Source organism: Lactuca saligna, chromosome 3 (genome assembly GCF_052625555.1).
Source record: "Lactuca saligna cultivar CGN05327 chromosome 3, ASM5262555v1, whole genome shotgun sequence".
Classification (NCBI taxonomy): Eukaryota; Viridiplantae; Streptophyta; class Magnoliopsida; order Asterales; family Asteraceae; genus Lactuca; species Lactuca saligna.
In genome coordinates, this window is record NC_136419.1 from 1,129,802 (window position 1) to 1,146,826 (window position 17,025).

Below are 17,025 nucleotides of genomic sequence, written 5' to 3' on the forward strand. Positions count from 1 at the left end.
TTTCGGGTGATCTTTGGTTGATTTGTTGAGCAAGTTGCCCAAGCTGCATTTTAGTGTTGTGGATAGATGCTTGCTGATTTCTAAGTATAGTTTTTGTTTCTTGGATTTCAGCATCATGATCATTATGTCTCTTTTCTGAAGCAGCTACAAATTTGGTGAGCATTTCTTCCAAACTTGGTTTTCTTTCTTGTGCCGGCTCATCCTTTTGGTAAAAACCCCTTCCCTTTTGCTTGTACTTCTCCTCTTTATCCTTCTTATACTCATCATAAGGGAGCCACTCCTTCTTTGGTTTGCGCCAATCTTCATCACATCGGTCCCCACTTGAGTAACAAACTTGCACCTTTTTTTTTTGCCATTTTCATCCAAGTCGCAGACTCTAGTAAGATGAGGCCCATTGCAATTCTCACAACTGACCCGAATAGCATGGATCGTTTGATCTATTTTACCCATCCTCCTATCCATGGTTTTTAGCATAGCCATGACCGTTGACAAGTCTTCTGTAGCTGCATAATCGACCCCCCTAGTCACATCATTTCTTGGATTATGGTATTCTCTAGAATGCTTAGAGAATTCTTCAATCAATTCCTTGATCACTGGGGGTGTTTTCTTTGTGAGAAGGCCTTGCGAGTCAAGTAACTGCCTGGTTGTGACATTGACTCCATCATAGAAGATGGAGACTTCTTGTTGGCTATTAAGGTCATGGTGTGGACAATTCCTTAGCAGGCTCTTGTACCTCTCCCAAGCTTAATATAGTGACTCTCCAGCTTGTTGTTCAAAGTTAGCAATGGACTTGTTCAGCTTGGCTATTTTGGAAGGTGGGCAAAAGTGGTCAATAAATTCTTCTTTCATCTTGGCCCATTTGGTGACCGATCCGGGAGGGAGTGACTTGAGCCAATCTTTTGCAGCACCTTTGAATGTAATTGGGAGCATGCGAAGTAGCTAGATCTCGCGAGGCACATTTGGAACATTAAAGTAATTAGCTACATCATTGACTTCATCCAAGTGCTTGTAATCATCTTCGTGGTCTTTTCCATAGAAAGGAATCTCCTTTAGTTGAGCGAGAATGTGGCCCTTTAGTTCAAAAGTAGCAGTAGCGGGAATTGCGGGTTGCACAAATCCCGAGCCGGTATCATCACGAATCCTCTTCTTCCACTCTCCCATGGGAATTTCATCAATTTTAGCCATGGTAAGAGCTAACTCGTCGCTGGAATCAGATTCGTGCCCGTATGTAGCTTCTTCTTCCTCCTCGGTGTAGTACTCGGTGTCTTCCTTGATCGGGTCTTCGCTTGTTAAAGATGAGCTCGATGCTCCTGATTTGCTACTCTTTTTCTTCCTAAAAACAGTCTTCAAGTTAGACAAATGTGACTTCTTAGGTGTATTTGAGTTCTCCACGTCCTTGCGTCTGTTCTTTCTTAATGCGGATTCCAGGTCTTCAAACGGGGGTACCAGCAGAGTGTTTGATCCTCTGGTCATGAAAGTACTGAAATAAAACAAGATAAACACGTAAAAAGAAAAAAAAATGCAACTTAACTAAACAAACAAATAAATGTCAAACAGTAGGCTACTCGCCGAGTACGCGCGAATGCACTCGGCGAGTAGCTTGTTATTTAAAAAAACAAACCTAAAGATAAAAATTCTAAAAAATTTCTAACAAATTCTAAAACCTAAACTACTTACTATTTGACTGAAACAAATTAACTTTGTGCCAGAAAACTCACACAAATGATTGATAAAATTAGGAATTAGATTAATTTTTGAACCGTCCCCCGGCAACGGCGCCAAAAACTTGATATGTGTAAAATGCACTAGTTTTAATCCTACTTTTAAGTTATAAATTTAGCACACAAAGGCAATGAACCTGTCTTTAAGTGGTATAGATGGATAAGTAGAGTATCGAACTCAGGGAACGGAAATTGAACTAATAACTAATTTTAACTAAGCAAGTAATAAAAGTAAAGGTTTTTCTCTAGTTTTACAAGACTAGAAACTTAAACAAACCACCTAACATGGGATTTAACTAAAAGCTAACAAGTAAAAATTCACCAAATTTTGATAATGAGTTTCTATTTAGGTCCAACCAATTCACTCCTATGGTTATTTTTATAGTAATGTGATATATTAATTGTTATTGGTTACCAACTATAGTGGTTAGGTTCATCTTCACTAATACTAACCCTTAGATAATTAATCAATTCAAGCAGTGGCCAATTGTTTAAACTAATTAATTCCCTAGTTCAATTATTTAGATTAAATAAGATTTGTAATTCGTTAATCAAGTGGGTGATTCAATTAACCTCTTGTTTGTTGGTTTCTCAAACAAGCTCACACATTAATTTACCCATTCTCTTATTAATTCTAGTTTCATGTTCATTATTCCTAGTCATATGGTAGAGTGGTCATATAAGCATATGAGGTTAACAACTAAGAGATGTTCATGCAGCTTAATTGTCTTCCAATTAACAGAAAATAGTTGTAATCATTGCATAAGGTTCTTTAACAAACTTAATTTAATGAAATCACCAAAAACAATCAACAAAAGTATTAATTGAACCATAGGAGTAATTTGGTTCTTCCTAAACAGAAACCATAGCTCATGATTTCAAGGAAAACAAGCTCGAAAACGAATTTCATTAAGCTAAACATAATTCAATCCTAAGATTAAGTGGAAAATATAACCTAATTCGCTTCCAAACTTCAAAAGATCAAAGATTAGGGATCTTCAGGTCTTCAAGGGTTTCTTCAATCGTAGCTCTATCTCCAAGGAAGCCAAAAAAAGTCTTTAATTCGGATTAAGACTCCATATTTATAGTTATCACAAAACAGGGGCTACTCTGCGAGTAGGTCGTGGACTCGCCGAGTAGGTGCATGGAATCCGTGTACGGCAAGGAGTTTTTACTTTTCTTCGGGAACATTCTTACGAACTCGCCGAGTTGGTGCGTGGACTCGCCGAGTAAATGTGTGATTCTTCCTTTTTCTTCATTCTTTGGTCTCTAATTGCTCCTCCTTACTCCTTTTTGTTCCAAAGCTGTCTCTTGGACTGAAAACACAATTTAAGCATCATTAAGTACCTTTTGTACATATTATGCATATAATTAGCTAAAAATGAATAAAAATATATGCTAAACATATGGCTAATTATGCAAATATCAATGCCTTTGGAAACCATGAAACTATTCAAGAGTTGATTAGTGAACTCGGAACTCAGTTCCATTGTCACTCCTTATCCTTCTGATTGGTAGTTTGATCTGAAGCTCTATTTCTTTTATGAAGTTGATCAGGATCTACGGTGTGTCAGATTTGAGTCTTACGAAGAAGACCCACGTGAAATGTGTAAAGTCATTGAACATTAACCAGAATGTTTTTTTTTTGTGGTGAAGGCTGGCTACGGACCGTAGAGATCAATATGAAGTAGCTCCAAAGGTTCAACAATAGACAAGTAAATTATTAACGGTTGACTTCCCTTGGTTTGTTTTCAACTTACACAAGCTTGGCACAATGTATCATAACTGTACTTCAAAATTGTGAGACCATAGACAAGTTCTTCAATGACCAAGTTGTTGATGTACCAAAAGTTTAGATGAGCTAGCTTGAGGTCCACAACAAGCTAACCTCGGGTACAACTTTTAACAGAAAGCACAACTACGGTTTCCCAATGATCAATGAGACACCCAAAGGAAACATTGTTCCTTCACCCTTTGATTTGATTAAGCAGGTATTTCTATCACTTGTCATGATGTAGCAATATTCACTATCAAATTCAACCCGATAACCGGATTTGCATAGTTGACCCATACTTATCAAGTTGTGTTTGAGGCCTTCTACATAAGCAACTCTTTGGATGCAAAAATTTCTCGTGGACGGTATACCGTAACCTCAGATGATTCAATTTGCATTGTTTCCAAACGTGACGTGTCCACCATTACAAATTGGCCTGAAGTCGCAAAGGTATTCTAACCTTCTTGTCATGTAAAAGGAGCAGGTACTAGCAATTAATCACTCCTCTTCTTGTTCCTCCTTGCACATTGCCTGCAAAATTAATGGGTTAGTTTGGGCACCCAAACAGGTTCGGAGCCCGATGACACGTAAGACACTTTCTTACTAGATGGATACACGTGGGACTTTGGACTAGTTTTTGTGACATGTTTTACACCTACACCTAGATATTTCTGAACTTTTGGAATGTTACAAGGTTGAATTGGACAATATGATTTTACTAGATAAAATCAAAAGGAGAGATTTTTCTTGTTTATCCAGACACCATAGTTGGTCAGTGATCCGAAGGGTGTGGTTGGAGTCTTCTGACCAGTACCTAGGTTGTTTTTTACTACGCTACCCCTGGGATTTGAAAAAGTTTTGGTACGTGAATTACTCCTAGGTTTTGACTTACTGATGGTTCGATGTGATTTTGATGGTTCAGGAGTTGGTAAGATGCCTTTCCACTTTGGATCATTTACGAAATACCTTTGAAAATACTATTTTTGAAAAGACGTGACCTTCTTTTGAGATTTTTCTGGAGTGTTTGAAAACGTTTTTTTACTGTATATTCCTTTTTGTTTGATCCATTAAATGTTGTATTTTTTGAAATATTTTTGGCGGTAGTGGATTTTTCAAAAATCTTTTGATTTTACGATTTGGTTTGTTTGAAAGTTTTGTTCTCGTAGTAAGTGTTTTGCTTTTTACCTAGGGACGTGAGCACCTATTTGAAAGCCAATTTTGCTTGTGTTTTTGGAGAACCGCAATCAGAAATGTTTAACTGCAGTTTCTCAAAAGTCTTTGAATGCATTGAAAAATGAGGACTTGAGTTATCCGAACTAAAAGGTTTAGGACTCTATGAACATTGATCGTTCTTAAAATTTTCTATTGGTAATTCATGAAAAATGGGTTGAGTAGTTACTTTGCTTTTGACTACAGTCTGCAGTAAGGATGACTGGACTATCACAAAATATGTTAAGGATGGGTTGTTGTTTGAAAATTTTATGGAAGGCAAGGGTGAATAGTTGACAACTAAATCTGGTCCTTCCATAACAATTTCTTCATCTACATCCGAAGATGACTGAGAATCGGGACAATTTGTGTCAATGACATGTAATGATTGGAGGTTTCAGGAAGAATTTCCTCAATAACACAATTGTTACTCAATTCATGAACTCTACCGAGGCGACATCTTATGTCTTCGCGGAACGTTTTTTCATTGACTGGGTAACGAAATTCACTATCTGGAGGGACATATGGATGTTCAGCATTGAACCAGAGGGTGAAGTTCTCTACAGTAGAGTATCCATTGGACCAACCCCAGTTGTAGGTGTTATCTATGGACCCGTTATTTACTAAGTTTTCAATTGCTTCAGTTTCATTAAAAAGCTTTTCTATTAATTGATTCAAACGTAAATTTTCTTTCTATGCAAGATCCCTTTGATTTAAAGCAATAACTAAATGAGACCCATTCAACATTCTAGCATCCTTTTCTAACAACAAATCTTTTTCTAGCATAGCAACCTTAAGTCTCTTATCCTCAAGTCTTCCTCTCAAGTGATACAGCTATTGGTTTGCTATATTCTTTTCATTTAATGCTTTGTTGTAGTCTGAAAGGACAGTAGCACATGTATCATTAAGTCTTTCTAAATATGGTTCACAAACATGCATGCTGAAATTATTAGAATGGATCATGAGTCTTACTTGCTCGACGATGCTAAGGGTGCCATCTTTGGCCATATAGCAGTAGTTCCTTTGCAACTTTGCCGATCCGTTTTCTTCAGCAGTTGCAACCATGCAGATTTTTTCCTTCATCTTGTTGCCAAACTCTTTATCTTCATCTCCGGATAACCACACTTGATGATCTCTCTTTAATTGGGCAACATACGTCCTTCCCTTTTATTTTTCCTCCATTTCTTGGGCCATTCTTAGATAGAATGCCTTGTCTTTAACCACATTCACCTTACAGTCTTTGGCAAAAGGATTCTCCTTGTTGCACTTCTATCGGAACCAACATCAAATAACACGGAAGCATAAACATTATTGATAGGAAGTGTAGCAGTAACCATAGTTGGTTCTTGGCAAGCATCTCCCTCAGTGATTACAAATACTCTTCCTTTGCCACTCTAATTCTTCAGTTTAGGACAGTCCTTCTTAAAATACCATGGTTGATTGCATTCAAAGCAATTATGGCTTCCCATAGTAGTGGTTGAGTTCGTAGTGTGTAATGCCTTTCTATAGTACCTTACGATGTGACCATTCATGCCATAGTTTTTGCAGGTCATATCCCTGCAATTTCCAATATGGTGGATGTTGCATTTGGTGCATTTGGGTAGAGTTCTAGTGTAGGACTTGGATGGGATCGAAGTCTTTATGATTACGGCATAGACAACCATAGGTTCTAACTTGGGTTTGTGATGCTTGGAGTTCCATATTAACTTTCCCTAGAATTTTCGCTTTGTACCCTGATTCGGTTTTGCTTATGGAGACACGGTACCCTAACGGATACATTGTTCAGTCAATTAATAGACCAATTGCTTAGCACTATCACATGTGGAGGATCTGGATGCAATTACCAGACCTTGAACTTGCAAATTCAACCCCCAAATGTACCTTTAGGTCTTCTTATTTTTCAGGGTCACCATTCATGGTTAGAGATTTGCAAGGTCCTTAAATATAGAAGCCTAGGTAGCCACCTCTGATCCTTTCGTGCTGAGATTCCAGAGCTCCTACATAGATCCTGGACTTGTTGTCGAGGTCAGTACTCCTTGATCATCATTTGTTTTAGGGGTTCCAAGCCCATGGCATAAGTTTTATTGATCCTCATGGACTTAGCATGGTTATTCCACCAAGTTAGGGTGGAATCCATTAGTGTAAAGGTAGCATACTTCACACGGCAGTCCGCAGTGCAAGCACTGATGCAAAATATTGTCTTCTTTTCTATCTAGCGGGATAGACCAATGGATCCTTCCATGCCATATAAGGATCTTGGTTTGCATCCCATGAAATCCTTGTATGAACAAGGCCTTGAATTTTTTTGGTTATTAACTGGAGTGTCGCCACCATTTCTACTGTTTTCAGAGTTTTCATTCCAAGCAACCTCAAATGCAGCTAAGGTTGTGGGAATCCCTTGCACAATCAGGGTTTTCATTAAAGTGGGATCCATTTATAATGTTGGATTTGAGGTATTGACAACTGGTGGGATTTCATTTGGAGTTTCGTTTAGATTTGGAGTTACTCTTAGTGTAACCCTTGGAGTGACTCTGGGAGCGATTCGGGGTGTTGGTGGTGGACGAGATCGCGGACTCTTTCACAGGGACAGTGTCTTAAAGATTTTGGAAAAAACATGTTTCAGTTGTTTATACTTTTTAGCCATGAACAAGTATGTATGAGTTGTAATTTTTATAATTTGTTCCCAAAATCTTATAGATCTACAAGTTATATAGTGAAAGTTCTTAACCGATATTTCACTAAGTAATGATAGTGTTTTACAAGTAATACAGACAATGAGTATTGAGATTTAACAAAGTACTGAAAATAGATTCATAAATTAGAACTGCTTGTTTTCGGTTAAAAAGGTTAAAAAAAGTACCAATCATGTAATGTAAGAAATGGAAAAGCTTTACAAAAGAACAATTTCTAAACAAGTAGTGATAGACACTTGCGGTACAATTAGCTATTCCATTAAAAATCCTAACCCTACCCTATGGTACAAGCCACCGTAGATGAATATCTACCATCCTAAGCAAAAAATCAAGTAGCGGACCAATTCTTCAAACTGTCCCTGAAGTTGGTGTTGCTCCTACTCAACAACGGTATACCTGTACTCAGCTCCATCCAACCGGCACTAGATAACCAGAATACGATACTCTAGGGACTTGATATAGGCACCCATGGCATTTGCCTCAGTACCTAAAGCTCTAGCAAACTCCTCTAGGGACAAGACTCGTTCTACTAATCTGTCATCCTAGTCCTTGATGAGGATTTTGAGGATGAGTGTTACTCCGGTGAGCCAAGCTTGCTCAAGGGGTGAATTTGATTTCCTTTCTTACTACTAATGGGTCGGGAAAGGTAAGAGAAAGTGTCTAGGTGAGTCACCGGAGTAACACTCATCCTCAAAATCCTCATCAACATGGGTCTTTTTTTTAACTGTGATATGACCAATAACACGGCCTAGGTAAGGACAAAGATGGAATAGGGATAGGCTCCTCATCTGTGAGGCCTCCTCACCCTCAACTGGCTCGCTATCGTCCAACTCATCCTATACGTCCTCAAGTATACCCTCGTCATCAAACTCTACGACCTCCTCTAAATCGTCTTCATCTTCTGAAGGGTCTTCGTCTTTATCCTATGAAGGTTCTTCCTTTTCGAAGGGGTCAGTTGGGGCGTCTTCAGGAAAATATGGGTCCTCGGTTAAGTAGATCGAGGCTTCGTAATGATCCTCGTCATCTACAGGGTCAATCCCAGCTTGGTGGTTGTTAGCCATCTGCATCAAGGGTTTGAAAAGAATTTAGTATGTTAGAGATGAGTTTTAAGTATATAAGTGTTTTAAAACTGTGTAAGTGTTTTAAAGTTGAGATAGAGGTTCTAAGGTACTAGGTATATGCATCTTATATTACGAACATCCTTCAATCTCTAAAACTCTCAACCATTAGAGTGTATCAAACTCGCTGCTCAAGGTTGGTTATGCATGGGCCCGACCATAAATAACATAGGCATGTGTTCAAGGTTACTTTATGATATGAATTATGTACGATACTAACCTTAGTTGAGGCGTTTGACCTAAAGGGTTGAGTTGGTAGTTTTAGTTGAAGGTATGTTAAACAAAAATTATTAAGTGTTCACATCGTTTGCCAAAGTATATATAACTCTTATATATTAGTATTGGTGAGGTTTGTAGTATTTATTAAAAAAAATTGTACTCTAAGAGTACTAATTACAGACATGGGCCAGACAGTAAACACTAGAGGATAGGACCATTTTGGCAATTAAGCCGTACTGAAATCCAACATCCCTATGCGTCCCTTCAAACCAAATTCCATGTACCATAGGTAGCCAAGATGTAGCGTAATCATTAATAATACATTTATTAGGAGCCTATAACTATAGTTGTATTTCCTCTTTTATGGATACGAGTTATCAGTCAATTTAGCTCTGATACCAATCTGTCACACCCCCGGTCAAGGCAACGGAACATGTCGGGCTGTGGGACTTAGTTCATGGATCACAAGAAAAATCAATATACATCACAAGTTACAACAATAAAAACATAGCAGTTACATTCCATTTTAAGGTTTGAATATGAGGTTCATACAAATAATAATAATAATAATAATAATAATAATAATAATAATAATAATAATAATAATAATAATAATAAATTCATGAATTTGCCTTAACAATAGGCCGATATAACAAAAACTATACAAAACTAGGTTGCCCCAAATCCATGAACAATTCTTCTGCTAAAAGTTGGTTTAATGATCTCTTGAGAATACATGAAGTTTGAGGATCAACACAAAGTTGGTTTTATTCCTCTACTAACTGCAGTAAAGATACTTTTAACAAGTTTGAAAATTATTTCTTTTGTAGATAAAACCATGTTTCAAAAATGTTTGACAAAATGAGAAACTGAATCTTTGGTTTCTATAAAAATATTCCAGTTAATGATTATAGTGATTTGTAACCAACCTATGTGACTAGATATAACCCCTTATGACGCTTCATTAGATGGCCTAGTTAAAGACTAAAGATAATTACCATTGATTCGTCAAGGTTGTAGCTAGCAATCGCAGACGGTCGTGTAAATCCGTATAGATTTATACATATGTATCTCTCTCCGAGGAATAACAGTTATAGTCGAGGAGGTATACTAAGTAGTCAACCATATGTAATGAATAATGTCTCACTATAAAGGCCATTAACTAAGGTATACGACAAAGTTTCACTATAAAAGTTGAATTATTTCGATATATCCAAAATAAATGTATATTACTCGCTTAAATACATAGTGAGTTTCTCGAGTGCATGTAAAAATTCCAAGATATAAATGTTATAAATTATACATATATATTCAATATATGTGTTTGTACATGCATGATATAGGTTTAAAATATTTACAAGGTTGATAACATTTCTAAACCACTGAAACATATGCATGTCATAATAAAATTAGTCTATAATATATATATATATATATATATATATATATATATATATATATATATATATATATATATATATATTAATTTGACATAATATTAGTTATAACTAGATATATGTTTTATGCACATTTCATAATCGATAAATATGTTTCATAAGTATTATCCCCAAAATAATAAAAATGTTAAAAAGGGGACGTAATCACTCACTTTTGAAGCGTGATATAAAGTTAACTAAGTGTAGGATTTGAGCCGGGAAGTACCGCGTGAAACACGAACTAGAAACGATCCTAAACCATGCCTATTTTGTAAAAATGTATCATATGAGGGAATAGTTTTAATTAAATGGTAATTAAGTTTGAGAAATGTGGACCTATTTTGTTAACATTTAACAAAGGGGCTAGAATGGCATAACTTTTAATTCAAGTTTTTAAGGCTAGGACTAAATTTGTCAATAATATCCAAGAGAGGGTGCAAGGAATTATTTCTAAATCCAAGTTTGGTTTGAAGAGGGTTCCTCCTCTCATAATATTAGTTATAACTAGATATATGTTTTTATGCACATTTCGTAATCGATAAATATGTTTCATAAGTATTCTCTCCAAAATAATAAAAATGTTAAAAACGGGACGTAAGCACTCATTTTTGAAGCGTGATATCAAGTTGACTAAGTGTAGGATGTGAGCCGGGAAGTACCACGTGAAACACGAACTAGAAACAATTCCAAACCATATCGTGAAACACAAACTAGAAACAACCTAAACCATGCCTGGTTTGTAAAAATGTATCACATGATTGACTAGTTTTAATTAAACGGTAATTAAGTTTGAGAAATGTGGACCTATTTTGTTAACATTTAACAAAGGGGCTAAAATGGCATAACTTTTAATTCAAGTTTTTGAGGCTAGGACTAAATTTGTCAGTAATATCCAAGAGAGGGTGCAACGAATTATTTCTTTTGTTTATGCTCGAAAACATGTAAGTACAAAAAAAAAAATTAGGGATGAGCATAACCAGGTACCCCGCTTATTTTAGCTGGAACTTATGGTTTATAAGTTTTTGGAATTGGAACCGGAACCGCCTACACTGGTTCCTAGAAAATTGGAACCACTCCCAGAACCGACGGAACTGGTTCCGGTTCCAGATACCCTGCTTTTTAAATATAAAACTTTTTATTTATAAATTATAGAGTACGTGTCATGGATATTAACATTTACAAACATCAGAAGTAAAGGATATGAAATAAAACAATTATAAAAACTTGATCTTTTACATAATCACCAATTAAAATTTAAAAATACTTCCCACAATTAAAAAACATCATAGAAAACATTTCCCATCAAGTGAAATTTAACAAGTATAGACGACAAAAGTTAGAAATTACAAACAATAAACATAAAACAGCAACATGAAAAACAAGACAACAAAAACAACATAGCCTTTGACTAATTACAAACAATAGGGTTAAAAAATAAATAATCCTCATAAAGAATAAAAATTCAGGCAACACTTTTTTCTTCTTAGTTGGTTGTTCAGAGATTGTAACTTCTTCCATCCCCTTGAGCTGCATTAATAAAAGTAAGAGCCTTTAAATATATATATATATATATATATATATATATATATATATATATATATATATATATATATATATATATATATATATATATATATATATATATATATATATATATATATATATATGAATCATAGAGAATATTAGAGCATAGTAGTGTTCTGAATGCTTGCAGCAACAACTATGTCAAGAATATTGGTTGTGGTATAACTGTTTGACTTTAGTCTAGCATCAACATTAATGGAACTTTTGGTCGAGAAAGTAAATACATTTGAATCCATAACCTATAAGGAAAGAAATAATTTAGAGTCATATTTCAGAGATTTCAAACTTTAACAAGAAATTAATATAGGTTTTATAATTTGAGTGCAAGGGTCAATAGGTTACTCTTGTGTAGAATCTAAATGAAAGAGGTTCAATTTATATCACAAGATTTTCAACTTAGTATATCCTTACAGCCTATGGGGAGCTTAAATATGTCAAATGACAACACAAGTGATTATCTTTCATTTTTTATGTTTGTTTTTTTTATGCAACAAATATAGAAACGCAAGAGATTCCAACGAGTTTCACAAGTGATTATCTTTCATTTTAACAAAAGCAGTATCAGGTTCAACCTTCTCAAAGCTTTTATTTTTTTATGTGGGAATAAAGAAATTATGAAGATAGAAATAACGCATTGGAACTAAAATATCTGTACCTAAGGTTGTTTACCAGCTCCTAGAAGTGCAAGTTACATCAAATTCGTCTCCTTCACCAAATTCAGTATAAATAAATTCAAACCACAACCAGCATCAGTATAAATAAATGCAAATGACATTAATAAAGAGTTCAGTGGTTTGATTTGCTATGGTAGCCAATAGATGAACCAAATTTGAAGCACGTTTGATTAAACACACACACACACATCTATGTCGCATAGCCCTAGCAGATAGCCAATTACAGATTTAAGTCGAGATAAAACATAGGCTAATATCAGGACCTCAACCCCTAAATAAATTCAAGCAACCCATGGAGCATTGGCTATGCTCTGAACCCAAAATATATCGACTTAAATTGAGTAAAAGAGAAACTTGAGCGGGAAAGATTCAAGAGGAGCAATCCGCCTCTTGGCAACCATGTAACATCAACCATAGTTAGCGATATTCACAAAGAAAAGGGCAAAAATACCGAATCTGCTAGAAATTACCTGATTTGGTGGAAATTATTGGGAGTCAGAGATGGCCTGAGCGGGCGACCAAGTTCATAGAGATAGAATGATGGAACGATTAGGTTAAATGAGGAGTTAGAACTGGTAGAGAGACGACGGGGAACCTAAGTAGGGATGATCGGAGCGACGTGGTACTCACGATGGTCTATTCCAGGGAATCAATCGACGTATCACCCAAGAATTAAGACAAAGAAGATAGAGTAAATCAAATAACAATTTCCTTAACTTTTCTGGGCCTTGTAGCCTTAACTATTAATGGATCAGGCCATGGCGGTGGTCCTTCCCCCTTAACATGGACCTTGTCATCAAGGTCCTCCTGGAAGTCAGTTCGAAGAGTAGCTAGAGGGAGAAGATGTTTGTCAAATGGCTGAAACATGAGCGAGCGAGGTAGAACGTGCACGAAGGTATTTTTTGGGGTTGGCGGTTTCGGCAGTGGAAGTGGTTGTTCGGTTGACCGGACGGATGATGATTGTTGCGGCGACAGCGGTGGTGGTGTTAGCGGTGTGGTTGGCGATGTTCTTGGTGGACTTGGTTGGTGATTCGAGCGTACAGGGGTATGATTTGGGGTTCCACGATGGTAAGAGGGGTGATTACATGGTTCGCGTTTGTATACTAATGCGGGTTAACGGTGGTAAGTTGAGTGAATCAAGACGATTGTTGTTGGCTATGGTTACATCAATGAGGTGGGTCAATTGGTAGTTGATGGTGGTAAAAGACTCTCTGAGGTGGGAGGGCATTGCGAGAGGGAGACGAATCGATGAAAGCAGCTAATTAAGAAGAAGAAGATAGAATAAATAAAATAACAATTTCCTTAACTTTTCTGCTTATCCATTAACCCATGGATGCTTACAATTTATAATAGAAAAGAAACGGAAGTGCATGCATGTTGAAGTAAAAGTGCTCCTAATTTGCTGCTACTACTTTAGTGGAATTCAACTGAATATGGACTTAGTCAAATGGAACTTGTCAATGTCCGTTATGAGAGACTTCAGGCCCTGTAGCATTCACTGTTGATGGATCAGGCCATGGTGGTGGTGGTCTTGAGTCCCACCTTAGACACGTATCATTCACCATCATCTTTTACCCTTCTTTAATCGGTGTGGTATTTGCCTGTTTGGGGCAAACTGGTAATGTGAGAGACAAAGAGACAAGAGAGACGAGTGAATTGTGGACGTTGACTGGTTTAAGAGGGGAGAGAGGATAGTGACGAGAAGAAGAAGGCGTTTTTTTAAGAATGAAAATCTAAAACCCTAAAAACGAATTAGGTCTAAGTAAGGTAATCAGTATAACCTTATTTTAAAAAAAAAAAAAAAAACACAAAATATAAAAATTTAATATATATTATCTTAGAAAAATGTGGGTACTCGTCGGTACCGTTCCGGTTAACAGGCGGTTCCAGGTACCCTGTATGGGAACCGGAACCGGCGGGTATCCGGTTGGTATCGGTTTCGTAAAAATGAAAAATGGAACTGGAATCGCCTAAGGCGGTTCCTAAACTTTAGGAACCAGAACCGAAACCCCCTAAAGCAGTTCTGGTTTCAAAACCGATAACTCTGAGATGGTTCCGGTTCCGAAATCACGTATCCGCTTCCGTTGCTCATCCCTACTAAAAGGGTCGTTCATAATTTACTTCCAAAAGGGGGGGGGGGGGGGGGGGGGGGGGGATAGAGGTTGTCTTATAATAACCTCACGGTTACAAGGTTCCTTTTAATTAAATTAAAAGAGGGTTTGCATAGTACCCTCTTACTTCTATTATAGATCGTGAACAAACAAGACTAAAATAAAAAACGGTCTTGGGTCCTTGGATACTATCAACAATCTAAAGCATTCAAAAATAGATAACAAGGTGATGATGATGTCTTAAAATGACAACAAGGATGGTCACTAGTCGGAGATGATTGGCAGCAACAGCAGCAAGTAGTGACGATGGTGGCTGGAACTCCATAGTAGCGGCGGTGGTAGGGGTAGCGACGGCTTTGCTTCTTTTGCTCGCTCTTATGTTGATGAAAATGAAGGGAGTGGAAGGGATGTGATCAGGTGGTCAGAGCACAACAAAGACGTGGTGGATGTTGGGTGATTTCCTCATTAATAATGGGTGGTGGGTAGCAATTTCCGGTAGTAGAACAACAAATAGAGGGAGAAAGTAATAGCAATAGCAGTCGATGGACTCAGGGTATGATGGGCTTGTTGTGATTGATAGAAAAAGGAAGGAAATGGAGGTGGTGGTTGTTTATGGTGACTCACATCCATTGGTTCAACAACCTCGATGGCACAACTCCAACAAAAGAGAAAGGCAGTGGGTGGTGTTTGATTAATCAAAATAGTGAGGAATAATGGTGGTTTCATGGGTTGCAAGTTTCACCTCTTGTTAAAAATATTTGAAGTTTGCATTGTTTGTGGGAGTGATGTTCGATAGTTACTGGAATTTCTTCTCACCAATGTCTATGCCCTCTTAGGGCATCCACAATGCATTAAACTCTAGTACCACGTCATCATTTACTATTCCATACAACTCTATTCATTTTTATCCCACAATGCATTAAACTCTACAAGTTCAATGGAACATATTAAAAGAATATTTATTTAAAGAATTAAATACTTTCCTTTTTCCCATTGAAGAGTTCAATGGCCATTGAACTCCAAATCCATTGAATGACAAGGTGGCATTTCACAATAGTGGAGTTGTATCCATTGAATGACAAGTAGGCATGACACCTCATTCAACTCTTCCATTAAACACCTCATTGTGGATGCTCTAGTCAAGTATAAGAAGTCTTTCATTTCCATTCCCTAATAAAAGTTCACAATTGGTTTTGTATCTCTGTATAGGGATTGACCTCTAAGTTCAAGACAAAGGTCAAGAAAGAGGGGGAAAGAGAAAGGGACGTGATACAGAGATGGGGATATATATATATATATATATATATAGAGAGAGAGAGAGAGAGAGAAAGAAAGAGAGAGAGAGATAAGAGAGAGGGGTTGGTTCATGGTGGTCCCATGATAGCTTATTTTATTTCCTTATTTTTATTAGTTTATTTTAGATTTTTAGATTTTTTTATCATTAATGCATTGTATTTTATTTATTTTTCTTTAGTATGGATCGTACCGGGTGCTTGTTATGTTGCATAAGATATTTTGTAGGTTTTTCGGTGCTTGTTGCGGTTGCGGGTTGATTGGAGACGGGCTTAGTGGACTCCCGAGGCATTATTGGGCTTGGCGGAATCAAAGAGAAAGAATTGGACTTTGAAAGTTATTGACTTGGATTATTTGGGCTTGTAAAGATGGATCATAAAATTCAAATTTTGGGCTTGGAGCATCCATTTGGTGGCTAAATGATGATTGGTGCATTTCAAATTACATGGACAAGGAGGGGGGACCAAAGGAATCTTTGGTAGTGGAAGGGTGGAGTGGCTTGGTGGACCAATAGCATTACAGCAACATTTGCGCGGGTGGAATTTCCGTCGCGCGGGTACCCGCGCAACTGCCCAGTTTGGGCATTTTGGTCATTTGGCTTGCCATAACCCTTGGGGATCAGATCTAGAAGCTCATTCACGATTTTCCACCATTGGAGACCTGCAAGAGGCGATTTTGGGAGCTAGAAACCATTTCCTTTCATCTTTCCAAATCTTAGGTAGTTTCTTTATGCAATTAGATTATTGTTCTTGTTACTTTGTTGCCATGAGTGGCTAATACTCTTATTTGGTTGACTTTGGCCGAAAACCAATGAATGTTTGTGGGTTTTGAAGGATTTATGTTGATTATCAATTTATTCCATGTTTATGATTCTAGTTTGCAATTCTTATGCTTATTTGATACTTTGATCATGAGCTTAGTATTTGATTGAGCAATAGTTGATTTATTTCATTGATTTTGCATTGGATCATTAAATTTATCTAGAACAAGGGCTTTATGATGGTAGAAATCATCTCTAGCTTATGAATCATATCTCCTTTATGGATGTGTAAGCATTTGACATCCTCTAGGAATCGGGGATTCCTTCATTCTTAAAGCTAATTGATTTCTTGGGATTAATTGCTTCAATTGACCCTTGATCTTAATTAAGAAGGTGTGTTGTGGGCTTCCCCAACCTCCATACTACCTATGAG

At 36.9% G+C, this 17,025-nt stretch overlaps 1 long non-coding RNA gene and 1 other non-coding gene across 2 annotated transcripts; one reads left to right on the forward strand and one right to left on the reverse strand.

The window, feature by feature from the left end:
• Positions 1-694: 694 nt before the first annotated feature.
• LOC145037985 (small nucleolar RNA R71) lies at positions 695-801 on the forward strand. The gene has a single exon (XR_013679091.1). It is a non-coding gene; the product is annotated as a small nucleolar RNA R71 (small nucleolar RNA).
• A 10,642-nt stretch (positions 802-11,443) lies between these two features.
• LOC145034205 (uncharacterized) lies at positions 11,444-13,896 on the reverse strand. Its single transcript, XR_013677944.1, has 2 exons — positions 12,410-13,896; positions 11,444-11,697 (listed from the first exon to the last, which is right to left on the reverse strand). It is a non-coding gene; the product is annotated as an uncharacterized LOC145034205 (long non-coding RNA).
• Positions 13,897-17,025: the final 3,129 nt, after the last annotated feature.